Source organism: Pipistrellus kuhlii, unplaced genomic scaffold (genome assembly GCF_014108245.1).
Source record: "Pipistrellus kuhlii isolate mPipKuh1 unplaced genomic scaffold, mPipKuh1.p scaffold_m20_p_4, whole genome shotgun sequence".
Taxonomy (NCBI): domain Eukaryota; kingdom Metazoa; phylum Chordata; class Mammalia; order Chiroptera; family Vespertilionidae; genus Pipistrellus; species Pipistrellus kuhlii.
Genome location: NW_023425540.1, coordinates 71641536 through 71657919, shown reverse-complemented (window position 1 = coordinate 71657919; position 16384 = coordinate 71641536). Strand labels below are relative to the sequence as shown.

Genomic DNA, 16384 nt, shown 5'->3' with positions numbered 1-16384 from the left:
GTGAAAAATCTGTTCAAAACGGCCTGAGCCTAGAACTAAAGTCTGTTTTACATATTAACATACAGCATCCCCCCAACCCCCCAATTCTAACATACAAACATACACTGAATCTTCCAGGAATGCAGCAATACTGGAAATTGAGGAGAGATTGTCCTTTGTTTTGTCATGGGATTTTACCAGGAGCATTCACTGTTTTAGACAGTCACACCCTTGAACTCAAGGCTGCGTGTGGCTGATACAACAGCATGACGCCAGCCTGCATTTTTAAAAATATATATTTTATTGATTTTTTACAGAGAGGAAGAGAGAGGGATAGAGTGTTAGAAACATCGATGAGAGAGAATCATTGATCAGCTGCCTCCTGCACACCCCCCACTGGGGATGTGCCCACAATCAAGGTACATGCATGCCCTTGACTGGAATCAAACCTGGGACATTTCAGTCTGCAGGCCGACGCTCTATCCACCGAGCCAAACCAGTTTCAGCCAGCCTGCATTTTGAAATGCCATGTTGGTGGTGAGCATATGAACAGGCGCCCCAATTCCACTGCTTCGTTTTCTTTCTCTAGTGTTGCCATGCCCGAGCATTCACACATTATTACAATATTATTTGATTATAAATCACTCTCCTTTTATTTTTCCTTTATATACAGGTTAAGGCATTGCTATATTAACCTGTAAAATTATGTACGTGGATAGGTTATATTAATGATGAACTTCATTTCTAGAGAGAAAAGGAGATGTTATAAAACATTTATTTATCATCATTATTGTTATTTATTAATTTGGGAGAGGGAGAGAAACATTGATATGTTGTTCCACTTATTTACTACTCATTCATTGGTTGATTCTTATTTGAGCCCTGACTGGTGATCAAACCCACAACCTTGGCATATCTGGATGTTGTTCTAACCAACTGAGCTACCTGGCCAGGGCACAAAGGATTTCTTATAGGAGGGATGCTGGGTCTTACAGAATGAGGACAACTGAGTCCTCCCATTCAGAGATGGGAAAAACGGGTCCAGGAAGGCACAGTAACCTGCCAGATGTCACATTCTGAATGAGCAGAACCAGGATTAGAGCACAGGTCTCCCAATTCCTGGCCCAGGGCTCTTTCTGCTCACTCAATAGCTTTTGATAGCCCTTCTCAGCCCTTCTCTCATGACAACTCCATTTCCTGTTATAAAGGTGGATGAAAGATTTTTTTTAAACCTGTGGACTTATGTTTGTAATTTATGGAAACTTTCCAAGCAGCCAGGGAGGCCCTGGGCTGTGTGAACCCAGCAGCTTGCTGATGTCCAGGGCCTCTCCCAACTGTACCACCCTGTCACTCTGGCCTGACTCCTCCTGGGCCAGGCTGGGACCAGTGGGCGGGGCCGGACGACCTCCTATGACCTCATCTAGCCCAGACACAATTTTCTTCCCTTCTAGATAGTTTTCTAATCACCAAGTGAATCTGAGACTGTCTATTCTTTGGACGACTACCTTTCAACTCAAGTTATGGTTTTATAAATAATATATATGGCAAGTCAGTGCTGGGGGAAGGACGCTCATTCTGCCCTGAAATATTTATGGCCCAGAGTGTCTGCTTACTTTTCTTCAGAGTCATTTTTTAGCACAGCGTGCGGGAGAGTGCGACAGCCCAGGGCATCGTTGGAGGCAGCAGCATGAATAGTCCTTCCAGCCTGACTGCTGGGCCTATTCATCCCACGGCCGACAGGGAAGATGGCAGCTCTGCCCAGGGAGTGCTCCCGAGCCCAGACCTCCTAAATTATCTCAGGGAAGACTGTGTCGGTGACAAGAATCGGCGCCACTGCCTTGGAGACAGACGTTGCTTTCCAGTGTGCGGATTGAATAATAACAGACACTACATCAGGCTTTTCCAAGTATGATCTTTAATTCTTCAGTCTTTCTGAGAAAGTGTGCATTGTAGCTCTCCCTTTACAGGTGGGGGAACCGAGGCACAGAAACGTTAAGGGATTCCTTGAGGGTCACTCCACAACCAAATGGTAGTCTGGAGCTCTACCCAGCCTGGCTGACCCCTCATCTCAATCTTTTCTCCTACACCAGCCTGCCACCCATGCTGACCCATCACTCAACTGTAGCCGGGAGCTAGTGAATGGATTCCGGATCAGTTTCCATGGCAGTGCTTGCCTGTCTGCAATGTTTGAACTGCTGGGTGGCTTGGATATGGGAATAACAATCTGTGCTGAACAGCAGGCTTGAATCCCAAACCTAAGGCGACGAATGCATTCTTGCATATGCTTAAGTGGGGCCAGATGGGAGTGTGAACTGAGGAATTGATAGTGCTGGAAGGACCCGTAGAGTCATCTTATCTGACTTCCCATGTTACAGGTGAGAGATTGGGAGCATGACATAGGCTTGTCCAAGGCCATAGAGATAGATAGAACCTATTGATCATGATGGTCTACCTTGGTCAACCTCATCTCTCTCCTCAAACCCCTTTTCTTGTAGGAGAAAACTGAGACTTGGGAAGGGAAGAGCTTGATCAGAATCACAGGGGAGGATGGACAGAGAGCTGTGTACTTCCTTGGTCTGGCTATAAATCCACTAGGGAGTTAAATCATTCTGTGACTGTGCTTGGGAGAAAAAATTCCTGAGCATTTTTTAGCTAGCTGACCATGAAGAAGGCTTTAGTTAATAAAATATAGATTTTAATCAGTGATTGGGATTAAGTAGTGAGGACAGGAATATAGGGCAATTTCATATAGGAAAAAGGCTCTTATATTTCTGAAAGTTGCTGATTCTAGGGAGGGCTGGCTCCGAGTCACCATCCATGTGGCAGGTGACAGAGAATGATTGTGAAGTCAAGGAGTGACAATATTTCTGAAGAAGTCCAGCTGGATCTTGAGTCAGAAGGAACTGTTGAGCTGTCCTGCCCTGGCTGCATTTGGCCTTCCCCTGCCATAGGAAGCTCCCACTTGGGGTTAGGTAGTCTTTAAAGACGGTCCCCACAATAAACCATGCTTCTGGGTATTCATGCCCTTGTATGGCCCCCATCCGCTTGAATATGGGCTGGCCCTGTGTGCACCAATAGTTTGTAGTGGACACAACTGAATGACTTCTAAGCCACATCAGAAGAAGCCCTTGCAGTTCTCACCTGGCTTTCAGGTAAGGCTTGCTCTGGGTCTGACTACTTTGAGACTGCCATCATGTGAGGAGCCCAAGCCAGCCACGTGGAGAAGTCAGGAGGGGAGACAGAGAGATCTGGCCAATCTCCAGCTCTTCTTGTTATCACAGCAGTGGCATCAGATGTGTGAGCGAAGAAACCATTCTGGACTTTCATCTCAGCTGAGCCTATAGCTGACTCCAGCCACTGCTTCCACCTGACTGCAACTACACAAGCAACCCTGGGCCAGAAGCACCTGCCTGGCTGAACCTGATCAGCTCTATAGAACCACGAGAGAGAGAATAACAAAAAATATGAAGCCATTATGTTTTAAGGTGATGTGCTCTGCAGCAATAGATAACCAGAGTGCCTTGCATTGCTGATGCCATCTGGGCCTGGACCAGAAGTCCAGGGTGATGTGGAGGTTTTAAAATCAGCCTTCTCACAAGCAGGACAAGCCAGGCAGCCTCTCAGAGCCCAGGGAGTCTATGTTCCCTCTGAGGCAGCCTCTCCAGCCAGCTGAGAAGCCCCTGAGAGCATCTGCAGGGTACCTGATGGAGGACCTCACTGCCCTTCTCTCTGGACAGCCCTCCCTCAAGTCATTCACAGACCTTCCTTCTGCCCTTGGCTCCTGATCAGCTCCCAAAAAGCGAGGTCACAAGGCCCCAGAGTGTCTCTGAGGGACCCTCAATGGGCAGGAATAGGACTGCTTCTAGGCCCAGTGCTATGCAAACAGTTGACTGGTCAAGACAAGATGAGCAGACATGAGCATGTCCAGACACTTGTTTAGAAATGTGGCATTGCCATGACAGCTAAGCTTTGAGGCACGGACTTGTCCCCTCGAATATGAAATAGTATACAATAAAATGGAGTATTGTCAACTTCTGAGATGGGTCCCATTTGACCTGAGAAGCACCCTGGTCACATACAGGGGAACCAGGTATGGTCCATGAGGGATGTCTAGTTTCAGAGGCAGAGTTGGAGCTTGTCCTGTACCTCTGTGCACCCCCCTCTGGGAAGAGCCAACTCAGGGGCATACATGCCATCGGCGAGGGCGGTGTAGGCTGAACCTCGGTCCCCGAGCTCGCTCACACACACACACACACACACACACACCCCGGCACCGCAGCCGGGTTCTTTGTGCTGCACATAGATTGCATGGCTGTCCTGGTAGCCAGGGGTGGAGGTTTGAGCAGTAAGAACCTGAGCAGCCAAACCTCTCCTTCCTCCCTGAAGGTAGGCCTTTGGAGGCACAGGGCTTGCCTCACAAGAGAAACCTGATTTTCTGCCTTTTAAGGAAAAGAGCGGAAGGATTCTAGGATTTTTGCATGTCCTTTTGTAAAACAAGCTGGTGGTGACATCAGACTTTAGAATCAGTGCCTTGAATTTCATGCACGAGACTTTCAGTTAGCAAATCCACTTAGAACAGCGTTTTTTGAAATACCTGAGGAAGCGTCAGAAAGCTCAGTGGACCCCAAGTACCAGAGACTAGGAGCCAGCTGGCGCAGGTGTGAAATGGCATCACACAGTGACGTTTATTTGCATTTCTCCAATGCATTTGCATTCCCTTCTAAACTGGTTTTTACTTAAATGATTTAGTATTAAAACACAAACTCACAGGGACTGTATATTAAACATATAGACACTGTGATAGACACTGTGCTTGGGGCTCTCATTACACAAACTCACCTTCATTTCATAACCTCAGTCAGGAGAGTGGGTGTGATGGGCAGAATAATGCCACTGACATTCAGAGACGACCCTGCCTTGTCTGTAATCACAGGGTCCTTTAGAGCAGAAAGGGGGTTAGAGAGAGATTGGAGATGTCACCTGCCGGCTTTGAAGGAGACTATGGCCATGGGATGTGGAAAGTCTGAGGAAAAGATGAGGAAACATTGTCCCTAGGATCTCTGGAAAGAACACAGCCCTGCTGACAACTTGAGTTTAATCCAGTGAGACCCATGGCAAACTTCTGATTCCAGAACTACCTGGTAATGTATTTGTGTTCTTTGAAGCCAATAACTTTGCAGTAACTTGTTACAACAGTTATAGGAAACTAATACAATGGGGTTCAGAGAGGCTTCGTAACTTGCCCAAGATGGTTGAGATCCAGTCCCAGGTGCCCAAGATGGCACAGCGTTGAGATCCAATCCAGGACCCCTTGCCCTTGCCCTCTACTCCACACTGCCCCCTGCTGACTCTCTAGGTTGCTTTGGTGTGAAGCTGGGGGAGGGGTTGCCTGAGGGAATGGAGCCGAGAAACACCAATGGAGAGAAGAGTGGTCTGTGACCCTCCCCTTTGGGCAGTAGCTCTGAACAAAGGACTTCCCCCAGGCTTCAGGGGTCATCGCGCCCCCAAACAAGGAAGGTCCAGGCAGGGCCAGTGTCAGAGACCAGGGCCCACCCGTGGGCGGGGATGTATACATCTTGGAAAGAAGATGCCTCTTACGAGTCAGTCAGCAGGAGAGACGCGGGTCTGAGTGCCACTGCACCGTGTGGGAAAGATGTGACCTCCACTGGGCTTCGGCTTCCTGATGAATAAAAAGGGGTGACAATGCCTTCTCTACATCAGGATCCCGAGGCCAGGTCCCTGCTGCCGATCCACGGCAGTGCCCCTTTTCCATGAATGTATAACGGCTGCCCATTCCTACGCAGCCTCACCCAGTTGCCCTCCAGTCTTGAGCTGAATGCTTCTTTGTAACTCCCACTGCATCTGCCTTGTGGATTCAGGTTCCAAAGGACCGGGGCAGAGTGTCTTGTATTTGCCATGCCTTTGCTCCTCCATCTTAACCTCAATGGGCACCGAAGAGATGTTCTGGTCACATGGTGGGTAGAGCGTGGTGCTCGTCCCCGGTCCCTCAGAAAAAGGGCTTGTTAGCAGTCAGAGGGGGTGGCCGGCGCGGCTGCACTGAAGGTTGCCAGCGGCAGGCCACAGGGCTCTGGGCTGGCACCGGGCCCTGTCACGGGGCGCCTGACGGAGATGAAGACATGGAAACCAGCTAATCAGATTTGCAGAATGTGCTGACTCGCTCCGGGGTTCCTAGGCGCCCCGCCCAGGATGACAGCGCCAGCACATTCCCACAGAGGCTGGGGTGTCTGCTGGAAGCGGAGTCGCCGGGGCCCACTTCATCTTCTTGGGAAACACATGACATTTCTGGGTTAGTGATTCATTTCATCTGGGTCCTCGGGGTGCCCTGCCGACATACGATACAGTCAGTAGTCTTTGCGAGGAGCCCACAGGCAGTGCTTCATTAAGTCCCGAGTGTCAGGAAGGCCACCCAGAACGGAGAGCTGGGCCTGGGCAGACTTTGGAGTTGGTTGCATTGGCTGGAGCCCGGGAGGCAGGGGTGCGGCTGTGCCCTGCTGGCTGCCCTGCAGGGACGGCAGACGGGGAGGCGTCTGGAGCCGCCGCAGTGCACTCTGCCTCTGGAGCTTTCCCGCCCGCCTAGAGCCCAGGAGGAGGCTCCTACCGGGTGAGCTTCGTCCACGGCTGGGCCCTGCACCCGGTACTCCAGTCACCTTCCCATGGATCTTCCCTGGTCACCGAGTCTTAACGTTCACCCGCTGTCCCACCCCAGACATTTTCTGGCCCCTTTCTTGCCTTAACTTGTACCACCGTCTAGCCTACGGCATATTTATTTTACTTGTTTAACTTGTTTATTGCGTGTGTTCCTCCACAGAATATAACTCCACACGGACAAGGACTTATCCACTTTTTCCCTAGGTGTCCCCACCACCAAGCACAGTGCCTGGTACAGGGTAAGGTACCCAAAACAAATGTGTCCAATGAATGAATGAATGAACGAACAACTGAGTGGATAAATGAAATCAGGCCCTGCATTTATGACTCTCCCTCCCAGGCGTCAGTGAGGACTGAGTGGTGAAGGAACTGATGTCTCACAAAGCAGCAGTGAGCGAAGGCGCTTTGGGAGGCGGGCGATGAGCTGTGAGAAGCAGACAGGTCGAGCTCCTGGCATTTCCCAGCTCTGCAAACTGGGGCAGCTGGCAGCGTTTCCAGTTCCTTCATCCTCCAAATGGGGATGACACAGTGACCTCAGGGGCAAAAAGGCACTGAGGGGGTCCTTTTGGCTGGAGGCCCCTGAGGTTACTCCTAAGCTTGAGCACACTGTCCCTGGCCTCTTCCCGAAGGGGCAGAGGGGCCCAGAGCATGAGCCGGGCTGGGGTAATTGGCCGTGGGTGGAGGGTCTGGAGACCCTGGGGGAGGTGTGAGAGGGAGGTGGGCAGAGTGAAGGGAGCAGGACCAGGAATCCCAAAGAGAAGGTTCGGTCCCTGGAGGTAGGTAGCCTGTGGGTGGAGACTGTGGGCAGGAAGTTACCGGGTGCTCTCAGAATCAGCACCTGGGCGAGAGGGACAGCAGCAGAGAGAGCGAGAGGGCTGGAGGTTACAACCAGACCTCAGAGCAGCCCCGCACCCCTCACTCACAAACACAGCGGCCCCAGGAAAAGGCCAGCCTCGGGGCCCGGGAGGAATGGCTCTCTTCAGAAGAGAGTAATCCCACTACCTCCCCATCACCAGCAGCCAGGGATAATCCTTCAGATTTTAAGGAGACTTTGGGTGGGACAGCAGAGGGTCCACTGCAGTGGGTCATAGGGCAGAGCCAAACTCAGCTGTCCTAGCTGCACTGTGGCCACAGGGCCTCCAACCTTTGACCTTTGTGACCTCTAGCTCTGGTCCTCCTGTTCCCTTTCCATTTTTCCTCTTCTCCTCGATCCAACCCCTACTGACACCCCCATCTTTCCTAGTGGCATCTGCAGGGCCCCAGGTCCTCTGCCAGAATTGCCGAGAGAAAGAAGCAGTGGCTGGAGAGAGGTGAGTGTGTGAGGGAGTGAGGGAGGAGGGAGAGGCTGAGAGTAAGAAAGTGGAGCATTTTGTGCAGGTCAAAGGGCAGAGAGTATGGCTGAGGAACAGTGGGGCTTGCCGGCTGGCTGTGTGGCCTGGGGAAATCCTCCTTCCTCTGGTCTTCAGCTTCCTCACTTGCAGGGTGGGGGCCCGGGTGGTGGGGAGCCTCAGAGGAGATGTGGGTGGGGAAAAGCATGACCTCCAGTAGACAAAGTCAGTGTGTGACACTTTATTGTCAGCCAGCAGTCACCCTGCCGTGTTGCCAGGAGCTGCACCTTGGGATCCGGTCTCTGGGGAGTGGAGAGCTGGCCTCCTTCCCTGGAGAATGGAGGGGGTGCTGGAAGGCCCCCAGGTAGCGGACGTTGGTCCCTCCTGGCCCAGTGTTGACGCCCATGGGGGACTCCTGGCTGAGGGAGTGTGGCTGAGTACGTAGCTGGAGAGCGTTATCACAGCCCAGCCCAGGAACAAAACCCTGGGTCCCCCCAGCGCCTGCACAGCCAATCCAGGGCTGATGAAAACAGCAATTATGGGCTGTGTTATTAAAGGCTGCAGGATTTTAATTGACAATGGAATTACCTGGTGGTGGGATCCGGGGAGGGAAGGGATAATGATGGATTGCTGGAAGGGGGGCAGGGCTGTTGTTTCAACGTCTCTCTCGCTCGGCCCCTGGTAGGCCTGGAAGGCAGTGAGGCCAGCTTTCCAATCACTAGTGAGGAGCATTCGCAGGTGCTCAGGGCCCGGCTGGCCAGAGGTGTGTGTGTGGGGATGCTTTTAAGAGGTACCCCCCACCCCAGAGCTGCAAGGTGTGGGTGCAGCTGAGAGGGGTTCAGAGATGGGTATTGGCAGGCAGGGCCAGGAGGGGAAGCCCAGCAGAACCCAAGGCGTATTAGAGAGGAGGTTATGCTCCCCACTTGAGTCTCCAACCAGAGCCCCAGAAACTCCTGGGGCCCCTCATACAGCTGATCGCATGTGTACGTTAACAAGTATCCTAACCATATTCAAGTTTCAACACCAATGAATGTGAGGCCATTGGTTTTCAAACCTTTATCCCCCCCACCTCAGCAGCCCTTGCTTCAAATGAAACCTTACCAGGAAGGCAAATGAACCCAACAGATCAACACCAGTGTCCTCTGCCAAGCAGGTGGGGGAAGGGAGTCTAAACCCCTGGCCCTGGCCCACTCCAATCAGCAAACAGCCTCAACGATTTGTTCAGACAAGTGCAATTTCTTTCCTGTCTCCAGCACCTTCCCCTTCTCCATCCAGCACCTGGGCAGTTCGAAGGGTGGCCCAAACCTTCAGAACTGGGCAGGTCAAGGCAGGCAGGAGCTGAATTTCTGCTATTTAAGAAGATTTTAACCCGGGAAGGACAAACCAGAAGGAGTTTTCTGGCTCAGGGTAATGAAGGCAGGTTCTGGAGTCAGACTGCCAGGGTCTGAGTCCTAACTCTGCCATTGGCTTTCTGGGCAATGTCGGGCAAGTTGCTATACCTCATAAGCCTCCTCTTCCTCCGCTGTGAAATGGGTGTGCAGCAGGATGCTGAGACCTCTCCTCAAAAGGCAATGTTATCACCCCCACCCAGCTTGTCACCTTATAGAATGTTCTGGAACTCTTGTGAAGAGCAAGCAACCTCACGGGGGCAAGCCCTTAGAATTGAGCTTGTTAGGTAGTGAGTCATCAGGACATGTGTGCTATGACTGCCTGGGGGGTTGGATGTCCTAGGACAGACCAACTCAGAGTCACTTGACAGAGCCTATGTATTTCAGCCCTCAGCTGGGGGTATTTAAATCCTGCCTCGAGCACTTCCCACTTGCGTAATCTTCAGCAAGACACCTGCCCCTCTGGGCCCACCTCCAGAGGGATGTAGGAGCATGAAGTGTGATGGCATGCCTAGCCCAGTGGGCTATTCTCAGGTCGCATCCTATTGGACTTCCCAGTAGCACTTGACACAACTGACCTCTCTCCTCCTGGAAGTACGTTCTCCACTTGGCTTCTGTGACCCTGTACTCTTCCACCCTCCACTGGCTACTCCTCAACAACTCCTATGTGGGTGGGTGGGTGGACGGGCTTTAGGGCGTGGTATTGTCTGGGTGGACAGACTGTTCTTCCAGCCCCACCTAGGTAGTCTGGGTGGGTGGATAGTTCTCTCCGTTTTTCTGGCTCAACATCAACTGTGGGGACAGATCTTTGCTTTGGCTTCTCCTTTGAGGTCTGGATCTGGTAATTGTCGCTTCAGGTCAGCTCTGATATTCCTGCCACCAAGCAACTCTCTGGATCGGACTCCTGATCCATGTTCAATAAAAGTTTATTAAATGACCAACGAGAGAAGGTGCGTCAGCTCAGATAGCTCCTAGCACATTTACTGGCCACACGAACGTAAATTCCACGGGGATGCCTGGAAATGGTGCCTGGAGCCAGGGCGTCACCACATTGTGGCAAGCAGCAATAACACTGTTTACTAAGGACATTCGTAAACATTACTATTTGCTAAGCTTTCTTACATTAGTCCACTTGGTTCTCTGAGCTGGTGTTTTTATTTCTGTTTTATAGATGAAGATCCTGAAGCATAGAGATGTCGATAGACCATTTGCTCAAGCAGCCCTACCCCTGAAGATGTGTTTAAAGAATCGGACAAATGATTATTTGTGTATGGGGGGGCACAGTTTAGTACTAAAATGCTAGTCAAAAATAGCATGTAAATTGGAAGGAGAGTGATCTAAGTTCAGGGGTCCTAATATTTGTCAGGAGGAGAAACTAAATTAACTTTAGGATTTATTAAGTGTGCACGTTAAAATAAGTAGCATAATGGCTAAAAGAATAGACATATAATGTATAACTCAAACAAAGGGGAGTGAGGCAGGGAAATAAAATGGAGAGAAAGAGAGAGAAAGAGAGAGAGAGAGAGAGAGAGAGAGAGAGAGAGAGAGAGAGAGAGAGAGAGAGAAAGGCCCTAAAAATCTCAATCACTCTTGATGGATGTGTTATTGTTCAGAAAATATTCACTCTGTCTTCCCACCTTCCCATGAGAGTTTAGTTCCCACTTCATTGTTGAGCTTGGCTGTGTGTTTCAGCCAATGGAGTGTGAGGAGCGGTAACACAGAGGCTTTAAATGTCCTCGAATACTGTGGCTTTGTCTCGTGTGCTGCTGCCATGCCACCTGCCCCAGATAGCCTCGCTGCCTCGCCTGGTCCCAGGAGAATACCCTTAGACCATACCCACAACATGGGATAACGAAAAGATCAGGCAGAGCTGTAGCCTCAGATCTGAGAATGAGAAATAGATACATTTTGTTGTTGTTAATTCTCACCTGAGGATATTTTTTCCATTGATTTTTTGAGAGAGTGGAAGAAGGGAGGAGGAGAGAGAAAGAGAGAAACATCCATGTGAGACACACACACATCGGTTGGTTGCCTCCCACATGAGCCCTGACCCAGGCAGGGATCAAACCTGCAACCCAGGTAACATGTCTTTGATTGGAACTCGAACTCGAGACCCTTTGGTTCAAGGGCCAATGTTCTAACCACTGAGCAAACCAGCCATGGCAGAAACCCCCCCCCCCCAATCCTCTGAGACTTTGGCATTGGCTGTTATTTAAGATTATTGCAGTAATATTTAATTAATGTACAGATCAAAAGAAGACAAGAAAAGCAGGGAAGAAAAAAGCAGAAAAGGTCAAATATAAAAACATTATAAGATATTAATAAATTTAACTTGATCACTAAAATGTAAATGGACTAAACTCTTTAAAATATAAAGATAAAGTCATAGAAGAAATCATAGGCAGCAAAATTTCAGAACAGTTAACATTATTGCTCATATATGACTAAGCAACCAATTGCCCAAATGTCTATATATATAAAAGTCCAATCAACTGACTGTCTAACCTGTAGCTATGATGCACAATGACCACAAGGGGGCAGATGCTCAACATAGCAGCTGCGGAGCTGCCGTGACTAGGCAGCAGTGGTTCTTGGGTAATGCACCCCAGAACCAGAGAGGAGGGAGCCCAATTCCCGGGTGCATTACCCAAGAACTGCCCTCTCACAATCCAGAAACCCTTCAGGGATGTCAGAGAGATGGTTTTAGCCTGATCCCTGCAGACTAAGCTGAGGGACCCTACCTGACAGAGGGACCCCACTCACTCCACAGACACCCTTCCACCGCCCCAGATGTGGCTGGCTGGGGAAGGATTATGAGAGGTTGGATCCAGGGTGTGTTTGGCCTGTCTTGCCCAGTCCCACCCTGCTGGCCAACTTCTAATTAATTTCCTTTCTATGTGCACAAATCCGTGCACCAGGTCACTAGTAATAACATAAATCAAGTAGATTAAAAAAAAAAAAAAAAGAAAGCACTTAAAGGATTTAATAGTAAGTATAACAAATTTGATCAAGTGGATATGCAGAGAACATTGGATCCAAAAATAGGAGAATATTTATTTTTTCCAAGGGCACGTGAACACTTATGTAAGTTGTTAGTTCATAAAGTTAGCTCAACAAATTTTGAAGGATATGTATCATAAAACTATTGGGTCGGCAACTAGGTAATTGCGGATTTTTTAAAGAAAATCAAAGACAATTTTTTCATGGAACTAAATAACTTTATTCTGTAATGTATTGCCCATTTTGATCAATGACCTTTTGCCATCTTTCAGGCAGCATCATAATCCCACGTTCAAAAAACTTCTGGTTTTTATTAGCAAAAAACTGAATCAGGTACGATTTGACATCATCATCATTATTGAAATTTTTACCATTCAAGGAGTTTTGTAAAGATCGAAACAAAAAGTAATCAGATGGTGCAAGGTCAGGACTATATGGTGGATTTGGCAAAACATCCCAACCAAGCTCCATTAATTTTTGCCGAGTGACCAAAGATGTGTGTGGCCTTGCATTGTCATGATGGAATACAACACCTTTTCGATTTGTCAATTCAAGCCGCTTTTCTTCAACTGCATTGTTTAATTTCGTTAGTTGTTCAATGTAGACATCGGAATTGATTGTTCGGTTGGGTGGTAAGAGTTCAAAGTAGACAATTCCTTTGTAATCCCACCAAACTGATAACAAAACCTTCTTTTGGTGAATATCAGCTTTTGATGTTGTTTGAGTTGGTTCACCTGGCCTGCTCCATGATCTTTTCCGCTTGATATTGTTGTAAACAACCCATTTTTCATCGCCAGTTATCAGTCGTTTTAAAAATGGATCATTTTCATTACATTTCTTTAGCAAATCGCAGCTGCTAATGCGTTGCGTTAACTGTGATTCTTTCAGTTCGTGAAGAACCCATGTATCGAGTTTTTGAACATAGCCAAGTTGTTTTAAGTGATTTTCAATGCATGTATGTGATACATGAAGCTTCTCTGCAATCTCACGTGTTGTACTGTGACAGTCCGAATTGATTATTGCTTTGATTAGGGCGTCATCAACTTCAACTGGACGACCAGAGCGTTTTTCATCTTTGAGTGAAAAATCACCAGAACGAAATTTGGCAAACCAATTTTGACACTGCCGTTCTTTTAAGGCTTTGTCACCATAAACAGCACATAACTTTTTATGAGCTTGCGATGCGTTTTTCCCTTTGCGGAAATAAAAAAGCAAAATATGACGAAAATGTTCCTTTTGATTTTCCATTTTTCAACGAACGCCAAACGAAAACTACAAAACAGATCAAAAAACTTTTTTTACTGATTAACAGCTGAATAGCCAACTATCAAATAACAAAATGTGTTTTACATTTGTACTACGTCTGCAAACCTAAAAATTCAACTGAAGCCATATATGTGTAAAACCCGCAATTACATACTTGCCGACCCAATATATCCTAACCTTATGATAAAACTAGAGGCCAAGTGCACAAAATTGGTGCATGGGGGTGGGGACGGGGGTGTACCTCAGCCTGCACTCGCTCCAATCTGAGACCTCTTGAGGGATGTTTGACTGCCCATTTAGGCCTGATACAGGTGGGATCAGACCTAAATGGGCAGTGGACAGCCCCCTCACAATCCAGGACTGCTGGCTCTAAACTGCTCAACTGCCTGCCTGACTGATTGTCTCTAACCACTTCTGCCTGCCAGCCAGATCACCACCCAAACACTCCCCTACCAGTCTGATCAACACCTAACTGCTCCCCTGCCTGCCCAATTGCCCCAATTGCCCTCCCCTTCCAGCCTGGTCCTCCCCAACTGCCCTCTCCTGCAGGCCGGGTCCCCCCTAACTTCCCTCCCCTGAAAATCTGGTCTCCCTCACAACTGTCCTCCCCTGCCAGTCATCTTGTAGTGGCCATCTTGTGTCCACATGGGGGCAGTCATTTTTGACCACAAGGGGGCAGCTATCTTGTGTGTTGGAGTGATGGTCAATCTGCATATTACTCTTTTATTAGATAAAATAATCATAACGTATGATAAAAACCACATTTAGAAATCAATGATAAAGAGATAACTAGAAAAGCAGTCTACATTTGGAAATCAAGACAAAACAATTATTTAATCCACAAGACAATGAAAAAATATAGTCATTAGGTGGGATAATATAGAGAACAAAAACAAATTAAATAGAGCTACACACATCAATGTAAACGAATCCCCAACAAACATTTGGTGAAAGAAAAAAGTCACAGAAAGATGTATGCACTATGAGTCCAGTGATCTTGAAAGTCACAGACAATGAAAATGAAACAATATATGACTTAGGGATACCTATGTGGATGGCTTAAAGGAAAAGCAAGGGGAAAATTAACCTGAAACTTGGAACAGTGGTTAACCCCAGGGACAGACAGGAGGATCCTAAGGTTCTAGTTCTTAAGGTGAATATTAGGGTGTTGAGTTCATGTTTATCATATAAAATGTATCGATACATTTAATCCATTCTGGGTATAGCTAATATATGCCATAATAAACATCGTTTTGTCAAAAAGCCTCAGATGTGTGACTTCTCTGTGGTTTTGAGCCCTCATCGGGACAGCGAGGCGGCCTGACTCATGGGACTAAAGAGCTTCTTTCTAAACAGATAAATCAGGGCGGGCGCACAGTGTGGCTCAGTTCATTGAGTTGGGGGAAGAACTGGTCCCGTTAAATTGGGTATTTTTCCCAGATGGTATTCATTTCAGGAGACAGCCTGAGCATCACCACTGTCTCATTTGCTGAAACAAGTTCCCCACAAATAAGAACATGTTTCCATCTCGAGCTGCTGTTTCTGCAGCTGCTATTGTGGCGGCTCCTTTCTTGCCTTGGGCCCTGTTTTGTTCCCCCCTCCCTTCTCCTGCTCTGCTTAATCTCCTTTTCTCAGAGTTTCTGAGCTGAAGGAGAGTAGCATCCGTGCACAGGTTCTGCCAAACCCACCCCAGGTGGCAGAGGTGCAGCTTCTGTTTACATGCCTCCCCTGTCAGGGAACTCACTCCTTCAAGGGTGCTTCCTGATTTGAACCCAACTCTAAGAGCCTAGAGCACCTACCCATTGCTGATGGTTCAACAATCTGGGCTCCCAGATCATAGTTTACCTTCTCTTCCTCGGATAGTCTGTAGATGGTTGCCCTTCCCCCACCCCCAAAGTCTCCTCTTCCTGAGAAAATTTCTTTCATTCCTGTTCTTTCCCCACATCCTTGCCAACTTGTCTGAAAACTAAATCCACTCCATCCTGTGTGGGACTTTATGAGGCCCTGGGAATGTTTCTTACAGGCTTTGGTCAGAATGTGAGTGGGCCTGGGTATGAGCAGAGGGACCAGTGGGCGGGCAGGGTGGTGAGCCTGGTGGCTTGCAGGGAGCGTGGGGCAATACCCAAGTACAGACCCTGGCCTCCCAGCGCGGCTTGGCAGCGAACACTCTCTAAAGATCCTCGGAAGCTCAATTCGTCTACCCCTGCCAGCCCTCATTTGTGAAGCTGGTAGCCCCCCATTCACATGCTGCCACTATGGCGGCTTCCATGCCTTCTGGGTCACCCATGCCTGGCCAGTGAATTCCTCTCCACACCACTCAGCCACTTCTCCCAACTGTCACACCTCAGCCATGTCATTAATTTGAATTTGACCCCTGAAATGAACAAAAAAAAAATAATTTTAATCAAAGTAATAAAGGCATGTGAATCTAGCCTGGCCAGTGTGGCTCAGTGATTGAGCTTTGACCTATGAACCAGGAGGTCATAGTTTGATTCCTGGTTAGGGCACATGCCTGGGTTGCAGGCTTGATCCCCAATAGGGGGCGTGCGGGAGGCAGCCGATCAATGATTCTCTCATCATTGATGTTTTTATCTCTCTCTCCCTCTCCCTTTCTCTCTGAAATCAATCAAAAATATTTTTAAATTAATTTTTTTTAAAAGACACATGAATTTTTTTTTAAAAGATCACACAGAAGGGCTTATACAAGGAAAAGCAGAAGAGCCTTGCTCACTCCTTCCTGCCCATGTCCCCTTC

The 16384-nt window shown here is 48.4% G+C and overlaps 1 long non-coding RNA gene across 1 annotated transcript; it reads left to right on the top strand.

Moving 5' to 3' along the window:
• Nucleotides 1–6832: 6832 nt before the first annotated feature.
• Nucleotides 6833–10857, top strand: LOC118702720. Its single transcript, XR_004982831.1, has 2 exons — nucleotides 6833–6887; nucleotides 10536–10857. It is a non-coding gene; the product is annotated as an uncharacterized LOC118702720 (long non-coding RNA).
• The last annotated feature ends 5527 nt before the right edge of the window (nucleotides 10858–16384 follow it).